The sequence below is a fragment of the Atheta coriaria genome, unplaced genomic scaffold (assembly GCF_025399875.1).
Source record: "Atheta coriaria isolate IRGN ID8LTWV9N9 unplaced genomic scaffold, Caltech_Dcor_3.1 hic_scaffold_10_pilon, whole genome shotgun sequence".
In the NCBI taxonomy this organism is placed as follows: domain Eukaryota; kingdom Metazoa; phylum Arthropoda; class Insecta; order Coleoptera; family Staphylinidae; genus Dalotia; species Dalotia coriaria.
Window position 1 is genome coordinate 7,514,733 of NW_027045452.1, and position 17,873 is coordinate 7,532,605.

Sequence of the window (17,873 nt, forward strand, 5' to 3'; positions counted from 1 at the left end):
ATTGGATTTTTATTCAAAGTTTATTTGCAACCGGCGTGGAATTCGTAACGTTTGTAATCGTGGTCGTTGTGCAGTTATGTTATTGCCATGCGATGCCAGCAAACATGAAAACACGATCATCAGAATCGTATGTATTGATATCATTACCATCATTACGTGAATTCATGAGACACAACATTATTTTTATGAATCAGAAGCATAAAACGCAAAAAGCAAAGGTTTAATAGCACTAAAATTGATTCAAAACGGATATTAGGGGTTGTAATGGCAGATAAACAAAGATAAGACATAAAATATCACAAAAAACATAAATTTTAAGGTTATACTTAAACATATTGTCATTTGGGTTGCCTATATTTAAAAAAAAATGTTTTTTTCTTTATAAAATACTATTTAAATTTAAATGCAAATATAATTAATAGGATTAATTTATATAAGGCGTTACGAATACAACCAGAAGCTGTAATTAATTTACTATGATATAATATTAAGTTAACTGCCCATTTTACGCCCGTTTGGATCCGTAAACGACACGATCCGTGGATAAGAAGCAAGAAGGCGAAACCGCCGCAGCTTAAACCAACCAACAAACAGATAATAATCGTCTGCGCGCGTTCGCCACGGTCTCGTGTCGGATTATTCTGTTAATAGCCGAAGTCACAACCCACACAAACCACGAATATTGTATTGAATTGTAAAGTAAAATTCAACAACGAGTATAATGTTGATTGGGTTGCCTATAGTTGACTGTACTCTGTCAAATTAATTCCAGCGTAGTGAACCCTTTGTACTGGCATCACGCGTCACGTATTTCTTATCGCCTGCATCTTTATTCCGTGAAGTTAATTCGCGTCTCCTGTTGCGTTTCTCTTCGGCCCTTCGAATGGATTTATGAGCGCACGGCGCGCGGCAAAAACGTTAAATCCGCAACAAGATTCAATGCAATACAATGCTATCGTTTAAGCGTCTTCAGGGTCTTAAGCTATTATGTACGCGTACATCGACAACGGGACCATAAAAACGTCGAAATAAAACAAAAGCTGGTCGCAAAAAAAAGCACAGATAAACCGAACACAACGAAACAAGACAAAACTGCACATAAAATACGTAAAGCGGCTACAAGTGAAATTAATGACGGCGAAAACCACAAAAGTCTGCAATTATCATGCGCTCGGCAGTTTTTTATGTCACTTTCATTGACAGACAAGATAATTAAATACAAAAGTATATATTTTATGTTATTTGTGTTGCCTACCTCAATATTACTTCTTTATTTTTTTTTTCTGTTTAATAAACTTATTTGTGTTTTGATGTGATGTGTTTGCAACTTTGTATCCAAACCGTTTGTATAATAGATGATATGTAAATTTATAGGTTAGAAGAATGCTGGTTGCGTGCGCGAATTTAAATTATGTTCGCGTCGCTTCGTTTCGTTGATTTATGACGCGACACTATCACGCATTAAATTTGTGTTCGGAATATGTTAACCTTTATTTGAGATGAACACGCACACATCTCTCAACTCAGCCAAATAACTTATATCAGCGTCCGAACATCCGAAAACCGTTGTTTTAAATGTATTAATAAACATCTTGAGACGAAAAAAAAAAACACGAAAAACATTTTAACACGCTTTCAACTTACTAAATCTGCTCATGTTACTTATGTGTTAACTTGGTACAATTAGTCATTGATTAATTATATAATCAAATAGGCTTATTTTTAGGTTAAATGTGAGGTGTACGTTGGGTTGTCTATAATAAATGAGTCTAGTGTTCTCCCTGGCTTGGTAATTTTATAAATTACATTCAATTTGTCCTCTTTTACTATACCCCATCATGTTTGCAATTTATTTATACATTTTGTCTACGATGTACACTATTATAATATACAGGGTGTTGCAGAAAATGCATTAAAACTGTGTATAAAGATAAAATGATTTTATTTTGTGCATGCAGTAGATTTTCGCACATGTTTCTGCGTTCCGCAAGCACAAATAACATTTTTGGCTTCGAGAGCATCCTCAAATAGCATTTGCATCTACTGGATTTTCGATTTTCTATTTTCTATTTGTAAACGGATTAAAGTTTACTCACACCATACGCATCTGATTTTTTTTTGGTGCAAAAAATAAATAAATTCGAAGAAAAACATGAGTCACAATTCCAAAACCCAAAAAGGGCAGAATAAGTGTGAAGACAGTGAGGAAATAAATTTTGTTTGCGACACCATCAACATAAAAACACGTTGATTGAACCTGATCGAGAGCACGAAATGATCGGCTGATTAATTTGTGCGTCGCTCCATTTTCGGAAGTGTTACTTTTATTTTTTCTGCCTGCCACGTCTTGTAAGCGAGTTTTCAGAACACCAACACTTCCTGTTCCACTTTTTGTGGTTGTTTTGTGCAACACTCGGTGGATATGATGCATAATAAAATGATTATATGCCATATGCGCAGAACAAGAACGTAAAATAATATATTTCGCCTGTCCGGCTGTCTTTGGCCAGCTTTGTCGAAGGTCTGCAGCGGAAAAAACAACATGCGCATCGAATTGCGCCCGCGATGTGCAATGTATACGTATGTGCAACGTGCGTAATTTATTTTCGAATCGGTAATGAGTTATGAGCGCGTCTGGTCTGGGGCATTCATTTCATCTTTATCGTCATTATCATCACCTTTGCTTTCCTCACTTGCGTTTATTTTTTATTTTTTGTTTCTTGATGTATATGCAACCAAATATACAAACAGTTACTGTATAATGTTATTTTGTGTATTTTGGTTGCATAACATAAAATTTTAACCCTTTATTAATAAAAATAAAGAAAAATACAAATAAAAAGTCTAAAAACATAATTTTTAGTGTTTTTATGATGAAATTTTAAATTTTTTTGTTTTTCTCGTTGTGGTAAGTAGATTTCAAGTTTTCAACGTGATAATAAATATCGCTCGGGTTGTCGTCGAGTGTGTCAGCGCGAAAGGCGCGTTGTTAACGCCGCATTAATAACAATAATCGAGTCCACGCCGAAAAGTTGCTCGCCAAGCTTCCTCATTGTAGTTTCACTTCACCGGCAGCGTAAAAAATAAAACGCGTTCAACTTTTAACTCGCTTTCAGTGAGTTATTAGCAAGACACACCACATGCACACACACATAAACATAAACACAAGCAACATTATAGTTTCACTTAAATTTAACTCCAAAAAGTTAACATATTGGGCATAAATTGCCCACGCGAAAAGATCTCAATTGCTTCATTGCGTGCGCAAAAGAAAATGAAAAGTTTATTGTTGACTAGTTAATTGGTCAATTTACTTGTTTACGCCGGAGTGGATTTTTATGCGCGCTCGTAAAAATAAAAAGCGATACATTGATACATCGCCGATTCGCGTATTTCTCAATTTGTTGAGGTATTTGATCACATTGGTAAATTATATTTTTATAGCTAGCAAAACATCTGATTTTCTCGTGTTTCGTATTGGATGTTTTTGCGGGTGTCGCAATCGCTTGCCAATGATATAAGTTTGATATACGTGACCGTTTGACTTTGACTCCCTTCGATGTGTTTACCCTCGGATGGGGATTCGGTTTCCAATTTCGTTTCCGGCCGTTCAAAAAGCAAATTGCAAAAACCTAAAACCTAAAATCTAAAATATTTATTTTTCTCATTTCCTAAAGTGGCCTTTCAACGTTTTCCAATCTTTGTGAGTTTCTAAAGCAAGATGAAACGTAATATGCTTTTGTTGTATGTCTATTTTAGTTTTTGTTCATTTTACGTTTCGCAAAATTGCGATTTGTCGAAAACAAATTTGATTATGCTTGGAATTAGTTTCGAACACATTTTGCGATTACTTACCACACTGGAAATGACGATTGTCTGCGTGAAAACTTTCCGTAACTTATCATATCTTAACAGTGTTATACAAAGTGTTCCAAATAAATTTAAAATATAATATTTAAACAGTTTGAAATTAATTTATTTGTAACATCCAGTATTAATTCCTATAACTTAATATTTGATTCAATCAATATGTTTGGTTGAATAAATATTATTCAGACTAGACTAATCGAATGTTTCGCATTTTCAGAACTTTTTTCTATCGTTTCGATTGATTTCATTCCATTTCATTTCGATTTTGTTTGGTTTACTCTTATTTTTCTTTCATTTCACATACTGCGACGCTGTGTATAGGTATAAGAAATGTTTGGATTTAATTCCGATACGAATCTTGCATCGGAAACTTCGGATAATTCGCATGTAAGGAAGAAAACTTTTGCTTTCCCTAATTTACTAAGTTGTAACTTGTATCAATATTAAAATATTAAACAAAACATAACTTTGAAATTAGATTAAAAGTTACCAGTTATATTTATATTATTTTTATTATTCTTTGTTGAATGTGGTAAAGATAAAAAGGTAAACAAAGAATTGTATGCGACAAGTATTACTTCGTGCTAGTAAATGTAAACAACTCGAAATTCTTCGAGTTGTAGAACACAGGCTGCCATCTGTGAAGTCAACTCTCAACTTGTTGACTCTACTTCCAAACTTAACCGCCAGATGACGGGACGTGTACAATTTCAAATTAATTCTAAAGAATTTATACTGAGTGTTCTAAAAATTCATAAATAAAAACATGTTTTTAAGTTTGAACACAAAAAATATTTAAAAAAATTAATTTAACATTCTTTTATATCCACTTTAATATTTATACTTCCTTTTAAGTTGAACATTATCCATGTCCTTTTATGCGCATAATAATATACCTACAACATGTGATTTACCATCGATTTAGCTATTTAGAAAGGTTGAACACGTTAAATCAAATATCGAACGTAAAAGCAGAATTTATTGATTTTATAACGTGCTTATTCCATACTCTTAGCACACACTTATCATATCTCCGCACAATCTCATTTTATATTCATCGAATTTAAATCGAATGCTAAACAGTGTATTATGGTCATTGTAATAGGCTTCTAAGTGAAATCATGGCTTGTCCAGGTTGTTTCATTGTAGGTGGCATTCGATTATCATTTTATCGGCCATAACATACACAAAGTTTATCAAGACATTCGTGTTTTTATACTTTTTATATATTATTAAACAAAAATATTGACATTTACTTAAGTGGTGCTGGATTGTACACGAGTTAAAATTTTGGAATTTTCGATTCTTTCACCACATTTCAATAAAAATGCTTTTTGCGCGCGGCGTAGGCGAGGAAAAAATGTCGAAGGCGTTAAAAGTTTATGAGAAACAAGTGTCAATGTTCAAAAAGTAAAAATTTAAGTAAAAATTATTTTTAAATCGTTGTACATGTTCCAATTACACAATTAGACACAATTTAATTTATCTAAGGTGTTGCTTGATTAATCGCAGTGGATAATTAATCAAGTAATGAAGAATTTACTTAAGTAATCAACCATTACTCTTACTTAACATAAAATTAACACAGTTTTACATTTGTAAGCATTAATTTCTTGTTAAATATAAAAATAAAAATTTAATACTTTAAAATTTTGGCAAGTTATGAAAAAAATTAATGGATTTTTAAGTAAGCAATGAATTTCACCAGGAAAAATAACCGTGACACTGTTTCTTCCAACTTTAAAACATTCGCTTCCGCTTGAGTCGACTGCGCATACCGCCCGAATCAAAAATTCAATTTTTCATTCGTATTTATAGACTTCCCAACTCATATTTCAGTTTTTTCTTGAAAACTCATACATTTATATCTCTCCACGTGCGCTAAACGTTAACTTAATTGTTTGATGATGCGACGATCAAGTAGACGCACATAACTCACGCAAAAAGTGCGTGAAATTCACGCGTAATAAATTCCCGCCTGTCGCAAACGCATTAAATTCTAAATTTGACATAGAACCCGCCCGAGAATAAGTGATGATCCACTTTGCGTCATTAATTTCGTCGCTGTCGCATAAATTTCATTCATTTGTTCAAACATCGTCCATAATATACTTACAGTAAAGTATTAATCGTATAACTGGTTGCATATATTATATTACCTGATGGATACATCGGTTGCACGTGAAACTTGAACGCAGCCGGCTGCACAAGTTGCGAACATCCAAGCTGCAGACCATGGTTGAGAATGTGCACTAATACAGCGCATATCATTATCACCCAACCCCAGCCACCTTCCGGGTAGTAGTGGCGACAGAGAAAACGTCGCGCTTGTAGTTGTTGCTGGTGTTTTGTCGGTGTAGTAGGGCGCACTTCGTCGGCAGGCGCAGTGCCTGACAGGAGTGGCCAACTTTGCGCACGAGATAACGACGACATTTTATAAAATGTTTCACTTGATTTACACGCGGTGCACAGACAGACAAAAAGTTAGGTTAAACGTACTTTCATTCGTGACATTTTAGAGTATTAGAGCTGAAAGTTGGCATAAATCAATTATAATTGACTTATTTTCAAATTAAAAACATTTTGATTGATTGATTGATTGGTTGCATAACTTTTATTTACTAATAAAACCACTAGGTGGCGCTGAATGACTACTTTTTACTATATTTAGATTTATTCTTAGAGATTACGCTGAACTGAATTTTTGTGTTAATCACGTCTTTTGTCGGCGCGCAGTCGCCGTTAATTAATTAATTAATGCAGTGATTCGAGCGCCGCGTCACGTAGCCATTATGCAATTTATACAATTTCGAACGGAGATTGCGACCGCGTGCAACACGTAAGTGTTATTGCTTTCGGCCATTACTTTAAACTTACTTAAGCTGCGACTTAAGTATAAGTAAGTACATCCATTTTCATCAAAACAAAAGCACGATATAACCTTAAAAACCTACAAAAACAAGTTTTTAGTTTATTTGTATTCTCTTGAGATGAGTTGAGTTTATTTTTTAGTTTTTGTATGTATATACATGCGTTTTGTAGTAATGTAGTGTATAAACATGGTTATGTTCGTTGGCGTGTGATAATAACGCTCGCAATAGTCGTAAAAACAAACGAGCGGTTGGCAGCACAACAATTAAAACTTTACTTCTTTACTTGGCGTTGATTTTTTGCACTTTCTTCGCGTTTTTTTATTGTTTTCGTCTTAATTCGTTGCATGTGCACCAATATCTCATCAGCGCCATCTGTTCGCGTGTTATGCTGACTCGACGTGATTTTTTTCTCGCTTTTATTACATTTCAATGTATATATAGTGTTTTATTACCATCAACACCCTTAAAACAAAGTTATTTCTTTCAGATAACATTTGCAGCTTTAGTTTTAGTTGATTTTTTCTGCTTTGTGGTAGTATTTTATCATTTCGTCATCAACACGTCGTCATCTTTTTTTTAAGGTTATATCGCGTCGGCTGCGTTTGTTTGTTTTATTTGTGCCGGTTTGTCACCTTTTTTTCATCGTGCCCTTTTCGCCGTTTATAGTTTTCGCGTTAATCTGTTCGCCGTGTCCGTTTTCGCAGTGTTTATGGTCGGGTAAGGTTCATTCCGCTCATTAACGCGACGCGCCGCGAGCCGCGGCAGCCGTTGGTGCTTTATGTGCGGTGCGCTTTCAAGTAAAAGCAAAAACGTGTAACTAACCCGCGGCACATGCAAAAAAAGCGAGCGATACGCCCATAAAAACGACAACGGCAAGTTAGAAAATGATAGCCATCATTAGCCGTCAAGCGTGTTCGCAGTTCACGTAAATCGCAAAAATTCAGAGTGTACAAAGAGATTTATCAAAGAAATAAGATTCTAACCTGTTTTCTTTTGTAGATTTTGTATTGTGAACTCACACAGAAGTGGAAACACCGCAACGTTAACGCGGAACAAGAATAAAGCTAACCTCACGTTTATTCAAGCTTGGTTTTTCTTCTTGACGTCAGTTTTGTGCACCACAGCGCCCCCTACATGAATATAATTTGAAGCCAGTGTACTAACAGCCTACAACAAGCTTAATCACGTAGGTAAATCGTAAAAATGTACAGTTAACAGCCAGATTTATCAAAGAAATAAGATTCTAACCTGTTTTCTTTTGTAGATTTTGCTTTGTGAACCCAAACACAAGTGGAAACACCGTATCGATAATGCAGAACAAGAATAAAGCTAACCTCACGTTTATTCAAGCTTGGTTTTTTTGGCCAGTTTTGGGCACCACAGCGCCCTCTACATGAATCTAGTTTGAAGCCAGTGAACTAGTCTAAAGCTAACTTCACACATTGAGTGCTCATCTACATGTTAGTGTTGTGCACCCCAGCGCCCTCTACGTGAATCTACTCTGAATGCTTCGAAACAAAACTATTTCTATAAGCAAACCTAATAAATATTAGTTTTAGTTTAATTAAAACGCTAGATCAGGAGAAATACGGATAAATACCGTTGTTTAATGCGAATTAATAACTCCTCGATAAAGTTCCTGACATAACAACAAACTATTTTATGTACTTTTTATTGTCTTCCGCTGAAGTTCGGATTAATTGCACTTTTGGTCTTGATGCTATCATTTTCCTGTGACGATATTAATTTTTTGAAGCTGCCAAAACACGTTTTATTACCGCGCGCGTTTAATAAAATCTCTTACGCATGCAAAACGCCGAAAATTACATAGCGGGGCGCGTTTTAACTCAAAGTAACACGACTTAAGTACCCGAAAAAAACAACTAGCGACATAAATTTGTTGCATGTGCTTCGTTTTGTTGTTGTTTATGTTGTTGTTTTGGAATTCCACGCTTGTTTCCGGACTGTGTGTGCATTTTATAAAAGGTATTTTTAACTTTTTCGGCTGTTGGTTGATCATCCGCAGAGACGCGCGCGCGCAGTGTGTGTGCAAGTGTGCAGGGTAATAATTTCGATGGCGATTTTTACGACTTTCCGAGCGCGTCGCTTTTGATAGTCGTGGCCCAGTGCATAACTCACAATCAAGTGCCCAGCGTCCAGTGCGGCGAAAAAACTTGAAGAACTTCTTTGGCAACAAGGAAGAGACGCGTTTGTGTGTTTGTGTGTCGTGTAAACGGGAGGTGCGCGAACCGGATGCATTCAACAATGTTGTATGCAAATTTGTTGCGTTTTTAAAGCGTTTTAAACGCCAAAATGTGACCAAAAGCAATATTTATCACTTTATATACTCAATTTCTATTATATTACTCTTGTTATTTATTGGTAACAAGATTTAATAAATAGGTACAGGCTATTTTAGGTCAATTTTTTTTTACAAAATTTGATTTTAATTGTTTATAACTTTTTAGATAATAAAGATATTATTAATATTTTGATGAAATTAGATAAAGAATTTAATACTAAATGTATTTCCAAAAGAATTTTGGATTTATCGATAATAGTTTTTGAGTAATAAACAAAAAACTAAAGTCTTGACAATTATTTTTTGAAAAAATTCAATTTTACCTGTTTATAACTTTTTAAACAATAAAGATACCAATAGCATTTTGAAGAAATTAAATAAAGAATTTAAAACTTAATGAATTCCTGAAAGAATCATTGTAATATCTCTTAAAGCTTTTGAGTAATTAACAAAAAACCAAAATATTGACAATAATTTTTGACAAAATTCAATTTTAATTGTTTATAACTCTTTAAATCATAAACACACTAATAAAATCTTCTAATAACTAAATAAAGAATTTAATACTAAATTAATTCCTTAAAGAATCATAGTAGAATCTCTAATAGTTTTTGAGTAATTAACAAAAAACTAAAAAATTGACAATGAATTTAATTTTAACCTTGCCAAAAATTTCGAAGTCGAATCAGACAATATAAAACAGTCGCGCCAGTGAATTCCTACATCTTGCAGTCATTCCTCGATTTCGACTCGTCGACGACTTTGAGCACAAGACCACCCGTGCAAAATCTTTATCTCATTGCATATTTTACGTTTTTTATAAAATTTGTTCCGGCACCAAGCAAAAAAACGCAAAAAAAAAACACAAAAAAGCAAAAAAAAAACTTAAAAACCAAAATAAATCATTTTAATCCGAATTAATATTAATATTAAAATTGAATAATGACAGGTTTGCGTTTGTAATCTTCTACAACTTCTGCGTGCCCGTCCATTAATTTCGCAACCTGTCCAAATGCGTTGATAATGTTGATATCCGAAAATTCATCACGCCGGATTTAATTTAATCCAATAAAGTTATCGCGTAAATATCCCTCTGTAATCCTATTATCAGATAAAGTTTATTTTTCATATTATTATTCTCAAATTTTCAAAAATAATGAAATTTATTTTTATTTTTTGTATTTTTTTGTTAGTGATTTTCTTAATAGCCTTTGTCCGAAAAGTTAGTAATAAATTAGCGGTGGTAATCTTGTAAATGTCTTCATATTAAGTGAAATCGAGCGAAAAATTTCAAGAATTCTTGTTTTTTGCGTCCGGCGATTCTCTCCCAATTCGATTCCATTCCCAATCTGTCCTCTTAATCTTTTTCGAGCCCGCGCCTCGCGTTTTTATTTCATTTCGCGTATTTACATTTTTTTTATTGCGAAAACTTAAAAAAACTTTCTTTCTAAAACTAATAAACGTTTATTTTTATTGTTTTCATTAAAATTTCCACAATAAAACCACAAAATTTCTGCATTTCCGTGAATTTTTTTTCCATTATTCAAGCTCAGCGATTGTAATTCAAGACGTCGAAGTGCGCGTTGAATAAATATATTGTTGTGTTGAAGCCACACACAAAGCTCTTTCGCGAAGAGAGCTTGAATTGTAAGTGGAGAGGCGGCTTGCGATGCTGTCTGTCATGGCGCGTGCATAGAACTCAATTGCATTAACTTTAAGCCGTCTGTAAATCGCTTGATGCCGCTTTGATTCCTCGCCAATGCGGCGCTGATGTATTACCTCGTTATCGCTTAGGTGCGCTTTAAGCTAAGGGCGCACGCGCGTTCGATGCGCGAGTATTAACATTGCGTTAAGGATTCTTGTGGTTGTCATGCGCCAATCTTGAATCAGTGTGGTCACTGTTCTCACCGTGGGTCCAGCAACTCGTTAGCATAACCGCTAAATTCATTTTAACGCATTGGGAAATACTGCGCATGCGCAAAACACTTTAATTCATAAAATATTTTTTTTCTTGTGTTTTTCGACTTTTTAAAAAGTTTAAATGACTCTAGTTATGGTTTTTCATATACTGCGCATGCGCAAAACACTTTATTTCATAAAAACATTATTTTCTTGTGTTTTTCGACTTTTTAAAAACTTTAAATGACTTTAGTTGTAGTTTTTTATATACTGCGCATGCGCAGAACACTTTATCTCTGAAAAACATTATTTTCTTAGGTTTTTAGGCATTTTAAAAACTTTAAATGACTTTAGTTGTAGTTTATCATATACTGCGCATGCGCAAAACACTTTATTTCATAAAAACATTATTTTCTTAGGTTTTTTGACATTTGAATAACTTTAAATGACTCTAGTTGTTGTTTTTCATATACTGCGCATGCGGAAAACACTTTATTTCATAAAATATTATTTTATTATGTTTTTCGACATTTTAAAAACTTTAAATGACTGTAGATGTAATTTTTCATATACTGCGCATGCGCTAAACACTTAATTTCATAAAAACATTATTTTTGTATGTTTTTTGACATTTTAAAGACTTTAAATAACTTTAGTTGTAGTTTTTCATGTACTGCGCATGCGCAGAACACTTTATTTTGTCTAAAACACGATTTTCTTATGTTTTTCAACATTTTAAAAGCTCTAAATTCAACAAAATGATTTTTTATGTACTGCGCATGCGTAAAACACTTTATTTTACCTAAAACACTATTTTCTTATGTTTTTCGCCATTTTAAAAGCACTAAATGTCTCTAGATGTGTTTTTTGTTGTTGTGTGACTCGTGCGCATGTATTGTTGAGTCCTTTTGCGTTGACTGGATGCATGACGGCTTTTTATACGCACACATAGGCAACCATACGTGCTGCTCTTATTTTATGCACTTTATGCACTTTATATGCTTATTTAATTAAAAAAACTTCCCGCATCAGCAGCGAAACGCGCGCGCTTTGCAAAAACCGACGAAAATAATGAAAAAATTCTTTCGTGCGACTCGCTTATGTTTTGCTTTTTGTATGTGTGCTGCCTTTTAAGTAAACGCAAGCAAACGTGTATTAAATGTAAGAAAATGGCGAATATTTTTTATGCGACACATAAATTATGCAACCGACGTCAATAGACTAATAATTTTCGTTGTTTATGTTTATATTTAACCCAGTTTAACAAAATAAGAATAAAAAATATTTAATTTGTAATTTTTTTACTTTTCTCGCTTTTTTTACTTTTGCGGAAGAAAAAAAATCTCTACTCTGAGGCGGGTAAACGAGCATCATCCCCATCATGTTTTACCACCCGTCGGCGTTCACACTACGCCTCAGTCAGTCCTGGAATTGATGTGGATATATTGGCTATCTATTACCGAAAAGCGCCGGCGTTCATTACACACAACGCACACACAACCGCTCGCCGAAATGTTGGCGTGTGCGTTAAAAGGGGTTTTTGCATACATGTGCGCGTGAAACGTGCGAATGAAAGGGAACGTTAACAAAAACGTATAGAGGACATTTGTCCTCAGTATGAATGACTCGCCGTCGCCGGAGGCGTATTAATACACATCAAGCACAATGACGTGCAAATTGATTTGAACAAATGAGTGTCTTTCAACTGCCAAAAATAAAAATCATAAAATCTGTCGTGTGCAATCATTTTTAAAATTTAAAAAATGAAAATTTAGGTTATGTTGTGTCACCAACGCCATCTATATTATAATAGATATATTTATTACGCAAATAAACCATCCCGTGACTAAAGCTCATGACTAATGTACTTTAGTCACGGTTTTGGTCGTCTGTGTTTAAAGTAGCACTTTTTGTGTCTCAAAATCGAAGAAAAATTAGTGGTTTAAAGGTGAATGTACAAAAATATTTTTTTAAAATTTAGGTTATGTAACCAGTAGTCACTACCGCCATCTAAATAACATTAGATATACTCGTATTTATTACACATCAATGGAACGCAAAATCCATCCCGTGACTAAAGCCGGTGACTAAAGTACTTTAGTCACGACTTTGAACGTCCGTGTGTAAAGTACCATTTTTTTTTGTCAAAAAACCGTAAAAAGCACTTCCTCATCAAAGGTAGAAGTAGATAAAAGATTTTAATCATTTTAAAATTCAGGTTATGTATTAAGTAGTCACTGCCGCCATCTATATTAGATTATATATACTTATTAACCGTATTACAGTATTTTTATTACTTTGTGCAACGTGAGACGATAAATCACCGTAACGATTTATTGAAAATATGACAGATCATAAAAAGTGATGTGATGTGCAATATATGTGAAGATGTACGAGTAGTATCGATTTACGATGCAATTCTGTCAATTATCCGCGGACGTCGGGGATGTGCCTGTTTTGTGTACGATGGAATTTATTCTCAGCGCACAATGTCACAATGGGATAATGTCGCAAAGTTTGCGCGTATCAATGGCGGCGCTTATTATGGGAGCAAATTGTGTAGATAATGTAATAACATATTAAATGTCAACAGGACAACGGGGCGGCTAAGTGCATGTGGGGGATGATATCGGTTTGTTTGACAGTTTGAGAGTTGCAATATTGAACAAAAAAAAAGAAAAAATAGAAAAAAATGTTTGGACAACGCTTTGAGTTACGATGTAAGTATCGAACATAGCAATATTTAATGCAGTTTTTAGTTTTTAAGTTTTTTTTTCTACATTTTTAGAATTATTTTCTTGTAAAACTCTTGTATTTCTTATTTTTTCTGAGTTTTACGTCTAAAATAGTAGTTTTTAGTACAAAAAATAGAAAAAAAAAACAGGTTTTGATAAGGTATTTTGAGTTGCGGTTTATATATCGAACATAGCACTAATTTATAAAGTGCATTTTTAGTGTTTTACTTATAAACATTTATTTTTCGTATTATTTTCATCGTTTTTGCTCAAAATATTAATATTTAAAACAAAAAAAACCACAAAAAGCAAAGTTTTAACAAAATATGTTCTATATTGTCCTATATTTTGAGTTACGGTATACATATCGAACATATCACTATTTAATAAAGTGTTTAGTTAACGTATTTTCTTTGTTTTTGAATTTTTTTTTAGAGTTTTTACGATTAAACATTTATTTTTCTTGTTTTTTTTCTTCGTTTTTATCCAAAATATTAATTTTTACAACAAAAAACCACAAAAAAGAAAGTTTTAACAAAATATTTTCTATTAAGTCCTATACTTTGACTTGCGGTATCAATATCGAACATAACACAATTTAATTAAGCCTTTTTCTTCAACTTTTATTTTTATCCACATATTTTTTCATTCTGTTTACTCCTAAACTCTTGTTTTTCCTATTTTTTCCTCCCCACATGCTCAGAATACTAATTTTCAATATAAAACCTCATTTTTCGTTTTCTTTCTTTTTTTGGTGCCAATCTGTGGCATTTTGTGACACTGTGACCAGCGCATGTGTTTTTAACGACTTTTTTCGCCCCGGAAAATCGACAAGGAATACAAAATCGAGCACGCGGATGTTGCAGCCGGAAGGAAACCGCAGAACTCGCAGGAAAATAAGTGTACACGAAGCGCGGGCGTGCAAAAGACGCCAGCATCATTGAAAACATTGCGACGTGCACACACGCACGCATACACCCAGACGCTTGTTGATCTGCTGAAGGATGTGATAGATTTACGAGTTTTCAGTTATTTATCGCTGCTACAAACGCAATGTCGACAGACGTAACCATGCGTAAAAGAAACTATCAAGTGAATTTATTTTATTTTTTTCAACTTCTGCTAATATTTATTTAATTTCGCAACTTTAATCAATCAATCAATCAATCAATCAATATTTAAATAAATAATTTAAAACTTACGAATTGTAACTCACACTTTTATTTATTTTATTTTTTATTTTAATTTAAATTTTTATTTATTTTTCACTTCACTAATAATTTATTTTTACCACTGTGATTTTTTAAGATTATATTAATTTTGCACTCGGTACGTTTTGATTGTAAGGCGCGTGCGGGGCCGAAAAATTAATGACACGCGCACATCTTCCTGCTCGCGTGCTGCCTGCTCGACGATTACGAGCGAAACGCGGAACGGGTGGCGTGCGCTCGCGAATACCGCGAACAAGCGTCGTGCGACGCGTCGCGAACGCCGCGCGAAGAGTGCGGCCGCCGTGCGGAACGATTGCGGACGCAGATTGGCGTTCCAGCGCTGGACCTAGCCGAAAACCTCATCAGCCACACATCTACGCTTGCCAGCGCCATCTACATAATCACAAACGTCAAAAACCAAGGATAAACGATGAATTTTTATGATTTTCGATGTAATTTTACATTAAATTGTGGTTTTAACAATAAATTTAATGAAAAAATCAAAATATTTTAATAATTTTGTATAAAAACTATGTTTTTTATCATGAATTAACAATTTCTTTAATTTTTTAGTAAATTTCTGGAATATTTTTATGTGGCTCCCTCTACTTTTAAGGTTACGAAGTTATAAGTAAACTGTAACACTATTTTTAGTGTTTTTCCATGTTCACAATCATCAAACGTAGAATTTTCATGATTTTACTAAAAATTTGACATCAAATCGTTATTTTAACTTTAATTTCACCACAAAAATTTAAATAATTAATTAATTTCTCAGTTAAACTCTGCTTTTTGCTTGAATACAAAAAATATTTCAATATTTCAGTTTAATTTTCTTAAATATCTTCATGTGCCGCCATCTACTTTTAAATTCACGAAACTTTTAATTAAACTATAACCCTAGTTTTTATACCTATGAAGTAGTGACCTCTAATACTCGTATAACCCCAAACGTTCATTAGCATATTCCCAAACGAAATTCTCTTACGAATTAGGTAAATATCTCGCAGTATGAAGCTCATCAAGCTCTCGGGCTGTAACGCCGCGATTAAAACGATCAACCTCGGCGCGCGGCGAACGTTGAGCTCTCATTATAACGGCAGGGCGACTCCTGAATGACTCCACCGGCTCCACGACACTACTAACACCACTAACATAACCTCAAGTATGCCTACGTGCACCTACTTCCTTATTTCGTGCTTCTTGCTACAATTTCGTGCCTAAACTCAAGATAAAGATTAACTAATCTCAACGAAATTAAATTTAAGGTAATTTATTTAGCAGAAAAGCTTTAAATCTCGAGTTTTAACCTAAAAAAAATTGAGAATGTGAGCTTGAGTAATGTAATCTTCTATCCGCCATTTTGAATCTGTTGCTATAAATGGTATTAAATGATCTATTGTATGGAAAATTGTGGGAATTGAAGATCGTACGTAAATAAGGCAATGTGAGTATAAAAGGGACTTAAAATAGACAATGCTGATACTTCCTAGGAATAAAATGTCACATTCGTGAAGAATGTGCGAGCGTTTGCACGTCCAGACGATAAAACCAAATAATACAAGTCACAGATGCGTCAAACCACTATTTTCCAGAGTGAATTATTTGTTTAATGAGTAAGAAACAAAAACAACAAAAACTTTTTTTCTCATTTTGACTTAAGTTAAGTCAGTTTATTGAGTTTATTTTTGTGAAACGCTTAAAAGTAAAATATTTAAGTAGTCCTTATTTGTGCGTCGCTTAATTAATATTGCTAGATGTAGTCGACGCGATAAAATATTCACACGGCGCCATATTGCTTGCTCATTAAGGAGGTATTAAAGCAGATGATTGCTGTGATTATTATTGATATCCTGTCAGTTTAATCTTGCGCGGACTGACAACAATCGTAACGAGTTCTTTCATAAGAATTTTTTTGTAGGTAAATTAGTATTTGTGTTTTTTGAGGTTATATGTGAGGTTATGTCATGTTTTGAGTGGTAAGTATTGTAAAAACCGGTATTTTTACTAAAAAAAAAAATATTTTTTTAGATTAATTTGATTAATTTGAGTAATTATGGTTGAATAATAATTTTTTTAAATACCTATAAACCGGTTTTTTTTTAAATTTTACATTTTTATTTCAATAAAATTCAATTTTTACTTTAAATTGTTGCAACTCCATAATTTTCACTTTATGACTAATCAAGATGTATGTACTCGTAACTTTAAACAAGTTTTTTATTGTGTGCGCACATATTTTCCACTTATCGCGCGTGTCGTAATTTTAATTTAAGAGCTTCTAACGCAAGCTTTTTGCCGCAGCATGAGATTATGACAATCTGTTTCATATCAGATGTGCGCGGACGAAAGAAAACGCTCGGACGAAAGTTTAAGTAACTCGTAACTCGCACAAAAGCCGCGCTATCGAGTATCAACCAACACAAATCTCTATTTTCCGTATTTATACTCAAGAAAAACATTGAAAGAACAAGTTAAAAACATTCAATTGTTCACTTTTCATTCACTTAATATATATTTAACAACAACTTTTAAATCTAAGCATTTTTTCTTTTTTTCTTTTATAAATTAAGTAATAAATTAATTATTTAATTCGTTTTAAATAATAAATCATTTTTGTGTATGGTGAATGCGCAATTAATTAATAATGCGCATGAATTATTTGTTTTTCAAGCGTAAAAAATTTTCTTTCTTTTGTTTTTTAATTAATTAAAGATGCGGCGCGATGGCATTGAATGCCGTACCTGAAGGACGAGTCAAACGTAACATCCATAACAAACAGTTGCATCAGACGACCGCATACCTGAGGAGGAAATTAAGAAGAAACGCAGCACAAAGCAAACGAAAGCAGAAAAAAGACACAAATGAAGATGGTTCGAACGCGTCGGATATTTTTGCGTCGTTTATATGGAAATGCGCGCATCGCGACGGGTTAAAAAGATTAAAAAAGTTGCATTGAGAATATTTCGCGGCGGGTCGTCAT

General features: G+C 33.6%; 1 protein-coding gene and 1 long non-coding RNA gene across 4 annotated transcripts in view; one reads left to right on the forward strand and one right to left on the reverse strand.

The window, feature by feature from the left end:
• The window catches only part of LOC135800180 (monocarboxylate transporter 12-like), a 50,194-nt gene that overhangs the window by 15,992 nt on the left and 16,329 nt on the right, over positions 1-17,873 (reverse strand). The gene's annotated exons all lie outside the window — the stretch shown is intronic.
• Positions 7,342-8,389, forward strand: LOC135800195 (uncharacterized). 3 transcript variants are annotated; one of them, XR_010550120.1, is made up of 3 exons: positions 7,342-7,460; positions 7,743-7,948; positions 8,008-8,389. It is a non-coding gene; the product is annotated as an uncharacterized lncRNA (long non-coding RNA). The 3 variants fall into 3 exon arrangements; XR_010550119.1 differs by having other exon boundaries at positions 7,743-7,933; XR_010550121.1 differs by having other exon boundaries at positions 7,743-7,929.